At 52.0% G+C, this 8,999-nt stretch overlaps 1 pseudogene; it reads left to right on the forward strand.

Moving 5' to 3' along the window:
- The first annotated feature begins 444 nt into the window (after positions 1-444).
- LOC6603720 lies at positions 445-2,389 on the forward strand (annotated as a pseudogene).
- Positions 2,390-8,999: the final 6,610 nt, after the last annotated feature.

Consider the following 8,999-nt stretch of genomic DNA (forward strand, 5'->3'; position numbering starts at 1 on the left):
TGCAATTCCGTGTGATGGAATAATAGGCATTGATTTCATAAAAGAATTAAACTGCCTAATAGACTTAAAACCTGCAGAGGATTGGTTAATAATACGACCAAATAATATAAAAATTAAAATTTATGTTCCAATAACATACAGTTCTGGTAACAATACAATTCTTCTACCAGCAAGATCACAAGTTGTCAGAAAAATAGAATTAACGTCCGATATAGAAACCATATTGATCCCAAACCAGGAAATTCAACCTGGTATTTATGTAGCAAATACAATAACTTCAAAAAATAATACATTTGTCCGATTGCTGAATACAACCAGTACCAACCAATTAGTACATATAAATAACATACAATATGAACTACTTTCGAATTACAAGGTAATTCAAACAACTCAAAAAATCCGAGAAAAAACTGTCATAGCTGAATTAAGCAAACAAAACACAACAACGACGGCAACTATCCAACTGGGACGTTCTAGCCATGGATGTGGAAAGGCGGCGTCGAGCGAACACGCTCGAGCGCGAGATGCGCGATCCGACCAGCATTTGCAATGTGGACTGCCTGCTGGATACGGTATCAGCCCTGGTCAGCGACTGCGACCACGACACGCTCAAGCGGCTGAAAAACATCGAACAGTATGCTGCCAAATATAAACCCCTGGCGCAGAGGATCAATCAGCTGCGCATGAATGTCGAGGACTTCGACTTCATTAAGCTAATTGGCGCCGGGGCCTTTGGAGAGGTGCAACTGGTGCGGCACAAGTCCTCCAGCCAGGTGTACGCCATGAAGCGGCTGTCCAAATTTGAGATGATGAAGCGCCCGGACTCGGTCTTCTTCTGGGAGGAGCGTCACATTATGGCCCATGCCAACTCCGAGTGGATTGTCCAACTGCATTTTGCATTTCAGGACTCCAAATACCTGTACATGGTGATGGACTTTATGCCCGGCGGTGACATTGTCTCGCTGATGGGGGACTACGATATACCCGAAAAGTGGGCCATTTTCTACACAATGGAGGTGGTGCTGGCCCTCGACACCATTCACAACATGGGCTTTGTGCACCGTGACGTGAAGCCGGACAACATGCTGCTCGACAATTACGGGCATCTGAAGCTCGCCGATTTCGGCACCTGCATGCGCATGGGCGCCAACGGCCAGGTGGTGTCCAGCAATGCGGTCGGCACGCCGGACTACATCAGTCCGGAGGTGCTGCAGTCGCAGGGTGTCGACAATGAGTATGGCCGCGAGTGCGACTGGTGGTCGGTGGGGATCTTCCTCTACGAGATGCTCTTCGGGGAGACGCCCTTCTACGCGGACTCACTGGTGGGCACCTACGGCAAGATCATGGACCACAAGAACTCGCTCAGCTTCCCCCAGGAGGTGGAGATCAGCGAACAGGCCAAGGCCCTGATCCGGGCATTCCTCACAGATCGGACGCAGCGTCTGGGCCGCTACGGCATCGATGATATCAAGGCGCATCCGTTCTTCAGAAACGACACCTGGTCCTTTGACAATATCAGGGAGAGTGTGCCGCCGGTTGTGCCGGAGCTAACCTCGGACGACGATACGCGCAACTTTGAGGACATCGAGAGGGACGAAAAGCCCGAGGAGGTGTTCCCCGTACCGAAGGGCTTCGATGGGAATCACCTGCCCTTCATCGGCTTCACCTACACGGGCGACTACCAGCTCCTGTCCAGCGACACCGTCGACGCCGAGGCCAAGGAGCCGAATTCGGTGAACAGCAACGCCAGCAACAACCATGCCCACGGCCATGGGCACAACCATCGCCATCGTACCTCCAACTCCAACGAGCTGAAGCGGCTCGAGGCACTGCTCGAGAGGGAGCGCGGCCGAGCCGATGCTCTGGAGAAGCAGGACACCAGCCTGCGGCACAAGATCGAGCTGAGCGGCAAGCGTGAGGTCGAACTGCAGCGCATTGCGGCCGAGTACGAGAAGGATCTGGCGCAGCGAAAGAACAACTACAAGGTGGCCATGCAGAAGGTGGAGCAGGAGATCGAGCTGCGCAAGAAGACGGAGGCTCTGCTGGTGGAGACGCAGCGCAATCTGGAGAACGAGCAGAAGGCCAAAGAGGATAACCGCGCGCTGCTGGAGAGGATCAGTGAGCTGGAGAAGAGCCATGCAAGTCTCGACTTTGAGCTGAAGGCGGCCCAGGGTCGCTACCAGCAGGAGGTCAAGGCCCACCAAGAGACTGAAAAGTCGCGACTGGTCTCTCGCGAGGAGACTTAACTGACTAAGTGACTTAATTGACTTAACTGTCAATGCAAGCCAATACCGTAACTTGTGTTACCCAGCCACTTTACAGCCATGTCTGCTACTACACATATGTAGATAAGCAGTAGGCGCCACACTTATTGTATAATATGCCATTTCAACGGTATAAACAAAATAAAAACAACTCTCTCATTTGAGAGACTGTCAGTTTTGTTCGCATAGTAAAAACACATCACAAAGCCACTCAAAACGGAAGAGGGAGAAGACAGAGGAGAGCCAGCAAGCCGACGCGCAAGAGCGGAGCGACAGAACGGCCAACGGGCCGCCACACACACACACACGACCGGATCGAGCCCGTTGCGTATCGAACTTGGTTTGAGCTCGAGCAGCGAGTCGATCCGTGCCATTGCCCAGCCAACACCAATACCACGACAACCACAACCACAAATACCACCAACACCAGCCACCCCAAAGCGACGCCATACCCTCATCGTCAGTGAGAGCGACGATGAGGAGGGTGAGAGGAAGCATTCCAGACGACCCCTGCCACCACTATAAATGCCAATAGCCAGACCCACAGCCATCACCAACATCGAAAACAGCCAATACATAGTCAATCACCAGCCATTCACACAGACAATACCAACAATAGCAATACAAATAATGACGCCAACACAAATACAAATACACCTGCCAATACCAACACCAACACCACCACCGCCATCACCATTACAAACACCCCTGCCACTACCACCGACGATGACATCCGGCACGGCGAATTCGGGCATCAGCCCAGCCAGGAACGTGGCTTGAGGATCCTCATCCGAGGACTCTCCCACTCCATGCTGCCGGATTGGATTCGCAGCAGTATGCTGAACGAGGGGTTCACGGTTCGGTTTGTAAGGGCGATCACCGATCGATTCGATAGCAACCGCCAATTCAACCTCTTCGGGGCTGAGATTGCCCCCAAACCGGACCGTGGCCAATTCGATGTGTTGAAGCTGCGGGTGGGAAGCCCGTCACGGTTGAGAGACTTGGAGTCTCCCGTGACCCTGCCCAGTGCCATCGGGTCCAGGTGTTTGGCCACACCCGCGCATATTGTAGACGCGCTGCAGTTCGCATGAAATGCGCGGGTGGGCACCTGACGACAGACTGCAGCAAGCCAAGGGCTGCCAATCCCAAATGCGCCAACTGCCAGGGCGCCCACATCAGCGCCTACAAGGGCTGCAGCGCCTACAAGGCAGCCAGGCAGCGGCTCCTGGCCCAAAGGGTCGCCAGGGAGGAGGAGCGTCGCAAACAGCAACCACAGCCAATCCAACAGCGACAGCAGCCAATCCAACGTCGCCAGCAGCAGCCACATCCACAGCCACTCCATAATCCGCAGCAGCAACGCCAACACCACCCGGATCGGCAGCATCGGCAGCAGCATCGGTATGGCGACCATCATCCCCCGCCATCGACCGGGGGGCGCCAACACCAGAGGTTCCAGCCAGCATCCAGCATATTAGGAATAAGTTTTTGTAAATTAATGTAGTTTTTCTGTAGTTAATTGTATATTTTTCGTAGTTTTCTGATTAGTTTTACCAAAGACTATACAATACCAAGATGTTGCATGAGCGACCAAAAAGCAGTTCTATGGCGGGTCCTAACATTAGAACCCAAATAGCACAAGGGAGCGCGCGGGGTTTCAATTCCCTTTTCGCCTGTACTTCGTCTCTACCGCGACCCCGCTGCCAATCGGTTTCGTCTGTTCGGTAATTCTGGACTCTCGAGCCTCAGCACCGTCGAAGCGGTGGTCGCGGATCGCCGATGTCTTTAGATCGGCACAGTGGGACCTTTGGCCGTCTCAGCTTGCTAAATTCGCCATAGAACAGCTTTTTGGTCGCTCATGCAACATCTTGGTATTGTATAGTCTTTGGTTTTACCTTTTTCCGTCCTCTTCTTCCCCACCTATCTGCCATTCCCATATTCCCCTTGACATGTGGTAACACCAAAAAAAAAAAATACCACGCAAATACCAGACCATAATGACCGATAACACACAAAACCCAATTAAAATTCAAATTGTATTTCTCAATGCCCGTGTGTTATTGGCCGCCAACTTCGGCAATTACGCCCAGCCATTTCCTCCCCCCCTACCCACTTAAAATGCCACCAAAGACCAAATGCGGCTGAGTAGGAACAAAATATACACTGCTAACCTTCGCCACTCTGCCAAACGCCCCAATAAAGCCATTTCAACCGCCCACAAGATGCTATGCAGTCGTCTCTTCGGAGCGTCTCTCGCCCGGATCGTAAGATCCGGAAGTTTACAGTATCCGGGCGGTTATACGGGAGCAGGCATATATCCCCTTCCCATCCCATCCTCCGACAACAGAGCAGCCACTACGCACAGAGAACATACGACACAGGGCATTGACCAATGACAGCGACAACACAGACAGCCACTAAAGCAAACAGCCAATGCAATTTTCCATTGCCTACTTGTCGGTGCTGCTGCCCTCGGACTACTTTCATCTCACACAATATTGGGGTGAGTGAAAGTGGAACCGGGGTGAGAGCACCGGTAAATGACGATCGGCGATCGGGCCTTTCGAGTGGAGAGTGTGGGAGTTGGCGGACAAGTGAGAGTTCCACCATGAACCTCGCCCGCCACTCTCATCTCGTCCACCCGGTCGATAGGTTGCGATCGTCGGACGTTTAATAACCGTGTCGTTACGAGTACACCAAGCGCATTCGACACAACGATCCTCCCCGAGAACCCCGACCACACTTGCGACCAGGAATCGACGACCCACCCGAGGAGGATTCAAAACGAATCTCCGACCCATGGCCTCCCGACATCTCGCCGAAAATACGGAAATTTCTAGACGAGGAACTGCCAACACTCGCGGGCCTCCGTGGGACGACGGATCTGACGGAACACACCATCCTCATGAGGGACAACCGACCCATAAAACAGCGGTACTACCCAAAAAATCCAGCCATGCGGCGGATCATCGATGAACAGGTCGACCAACTGATAGCTGAGGACCTAATCGAACCGTCCCGGAGTTCGTGGGTCCAGGGGCGTGTACTTGGCTGGCTGTGATAATCGGCGTGTTTGGGATGGGGCGTTGGGGGCCTTGGAGATGGAGGCGTGTGGCGCCACATTGTATTGTGGTTTCAATGGCGCACAGGAATTCTATCCCTATGATGGCTTGCTCTACCATATTGGGTAGTACCAGGAGTGGCATCTGTACCCCTTGTTCGTCTAGTTTGACGCGCGCTAGCAAGATCTGAGTTATCTCGCGAGCCGAGCCGTCGGCTAGGCGTATCGGGACGCATGCGGCTCGCAGGTCGTTATCGCGGCCGAGTTTGCGGGCGAGGTCGGCGTTGATGAAGCTTCGGGACGCCCCGGTGTCGACCGTGGCTTCCGCGCGCCGTCCTCCGATGGTCACTCTCGCCATTATCCGGCCGTCGTGTACTTGTAGCGGGTTTCTTAGTTGGTTGTCTGAAATCGTTGGCGGTTGGCGGAAATCGGCCCATGAGGTGCTCTGGAGTCGGCTGGTGCGGAATCAACGGTTGGCTCGGTCGGTGAGGAGCTCTGCCATGGTTTGCGGCACGTAGTTCATGTCTACCCCGTACGAGAGGGCACGCTCTTCCAGTAGTTCGACGAACGACAGTGGGTCGTCCTGCCCGTCGAACTGGATTCCCCACTTTCGGATCCGTTCCGCCATCTGCGCGGCGTGACTGTAGTAATGGCCGTCTGTGGGGCCACTTCCTACTGCTGTCGGCAATATCCTTCTCATGGGCGAAGGCCTTGGCTCCGGGGGCGGGGGCTTCGGTAGATCTTCGGCGGTTATCGATGTCGGTGAGGTGCTGGCTTTGCCTTCCATGATTCCTGGAACTTGTAGGCTGAGTTTGGGGTCCGTCTTCCGCTTCTCTGTTGGTGCTGAGGTGTCGGGCTGGGGCGATCTGGCTCGTCCTGGCGATCTGGCGTACTGCCGCTCGAGCTCCGCCAGCCTGACCCAGGCATCGTGTTCGAGGGGCCCGGCGACTAGTTCGGCGAAACTCGTCCGCAAATCTTCCACGTTCCCTTCGCGGCTGAATCCGAATTCCTCCGCGAAGGACTCCAGCTACTCTCGGCGACATTTGTGTATCCAGCCGGTACTCACCCCTGGGTTGGCGACGAATTCTCCAGGGTAATAACCACTGGGCGGTTCCTCTGCTCGAGTTGGCGGTTTCGCTATGCTTGCGCTTTTCTTTCACTAGGGCACTGTGTCGAGCTTCGCGGCTGACGCTTCGAATTTCTTCTCGGGGTGACGGCACTGTTCGCGTTTCTCTGTCGCTGTGTCGCGCTTTCGTCTGCTCGTTGCGCAACTCTTGCCGTTGATATTGCGTGAGGTCGGGGTTTTCTTTGGGTTGTTCCCTTGTGTTCTTGCTCTAGCGGCCGTGGGGTTTTATTCCACAAACCCTCGCTGACGTTCCCTTGGGTCAGGCTGAGGTAAGCTCAGTCCCGTCCAGGGGTCAATCCACAAATTTGTAGAAATTGGATGGAACCGTAAGGGCGGCGTCGGGGGCGGCCTATCGTAGAGGGGCGGATCGGGCTAGAATGGGCGTCCCTCGTCGTGCATACGAAACGGCTGCGTGGACTCGGGGCGGGCTGGCGTCGGTGCCTCGACTAATTGGAGTGAACTTACGCAATCGGGTGTTTTTACTTTGATAACTGGACACTTTATTGTACTTGTTAGTAGTTTAAATGAACTTATTTTACTTCGTCGCCGATGTCTTCTCGTGAGTTCCGGGTACCGCGTCTGTACTCCGGACCGGGTCTCTGCGTAAGTTTTGGTACAACGACCGTACTGTGAGCCGGATTTCTGCGTAAGCCGCTCTTTGGTTCTCGTCGCCGTCTTTTTATAGGCCCGTATTGCTGGGTCTGCGGGTTTGACAAATGCACTTCCGCGCCGGGGTGCACTTTGCCGTTCTTGGTGATCGTCGCAGATTTTCGCGGCGTCGACTTTCCTCCGTCGATGAACCCGGAAGACCGCACTCGGCCGATGGCTTGGCCTGGAGTGGGGAAAGTTCGCGTGACCTGATGTCTTTGGTCATCGTTATGGAGTTGGCGCGTATTGATCGTTGGTTGCTTACGAAGGGGGGCGTCGGTTGCGGGGTGTGGTGCGATGCTCTCATTATAAGTCGTGGGACGGATTGTATCGAAAACTTTTAGGTTCGTTACAAGCTACTACCACCACAAATGTAAATACAAACGAGGGGGAACGTTGTGAGTTGCTGCGGACACCGCAACTCTACATTTATACCCGATACTAAGTCAGTATGGCTCTCCACCGGCAGACGCCGCTAATATTAAACGACACGACAAAGAGTGCGTGCGAGATAGACAGAAAATCAGTCTAAGCGTGACGTCGGGCGCTGCGTAGCCAGTGCACATTGATTTGTTCCTTTGGCTACAAAAATGATCTGATCTGATCCAGATTCAGCAATCTGATAGATATGGTCATTCTCTATGATTCTGCGTTTTTAGTTTTCTCGAATGTGCAAGATTGTGGATGCAACGTCCTTTGTGGGGGCGGAAGGGGGTGGGGCGAAATTTTGAGATATACGTTTTATAGTGATATCTTAAAGGAGAGTGTGTACCAAATTTGGTTACTCTAGCCTTAATAGTCTCTGAGATTTGTGGATGCCTCAGATTTTCGTCTTTTATCTCTTATATGTTAGTATGTATATGTGTGAATATGCTCAGCGCTGTTGGCAGCGAGGGCGCGAGGGAAGATATATGTGTGTATTCATGTATATTAGTGCCGTCAAGTCATGGGAACATGCTGACGCTGCACTTGGGTCGCTCGAGGCATTCTTGAGTGAATCGTAATACGATCACCCAGAATGTCTGGGACTTTATTGTTACGTAAACACTGAAACAAAGTGTTACAGTGTGTATTCTTTAAGTACCGTCGTTACAGTGGGTATTCGAAATAATGAATACTTTACGTGAATGTGTATATTATCGTGTATAGTATCGATGGGTAACCAAATTTGGTTACTCTAGCCTTAATAGTCTCTGAGATTTGTGGATGCCTCTGATTTTCGTCTTTTACGGGGTCGGAAGGGGGTATGGCGAAATTTTGACACAAAATGGTCAAGGTCTGATATCACAGGAGTGTGGATACCAAATTTATTTGCTCTGGCTTTTATAGGTTCTGAGATCCTTTAAAACATATTTTGCAATTGGCAAAACCGACCATGAAACCTGTGTGTTAGAGAGAGCCAGAGCGAGAAAGAATGAAATTGTTTTCTTGATTCAGGCTATAATAATTATACGATCTGGTTCAGATTTTGCACTCTAGAAGATATAGTCATCTTCTACGATTCTTTAGTTTTCTCGTATCGTCGAAATTGTGGATGCCACAGATTTTCGCCCTTTGTGGGGGCGGAAGTGGGCGGGGCAAAGTTTTTAAATATTCCTGTAGCAGTGACATATCACAGAAGTCTGGATCCAAAATATCGTTGCTCTAGCTCTTATAGTCTTTGAGCACTAGGCGCTGAAGGGGACGGACAGACGGACGGACGGACAGACGGACGGACAATCGGCTCTGCTATTGATGCTGATCAAGAATATATATACTTTATGGGGTCGGAAACGATTCCTTCTGGACGTTACACACATCCACTTTTACCACAAATCTAATATACCCCAATACTCATTTTGAGTATCGGGTATAATAATTTAGCCCATACCACTACTGCTACTACAGGTGCCCAGTACAACAG

This window comes from Drosophila persimilis, unplaced genomic scaffold (genome assembly GCF_003286085.1).
Source record: "Drosophila persimilis strain 14011-0111.01,24,50 unplaced genomic scaffold, DperRS2 tig00001624-arrow-arrow-pilon, whole genome shotgun sequence".
Classification (NCBI taxonomy): Eukaryota; Metazoa; Arthropoda; class Insecta; order Diptera; family Drosophilidae; genus Drosophila; species Drosophila persimilis.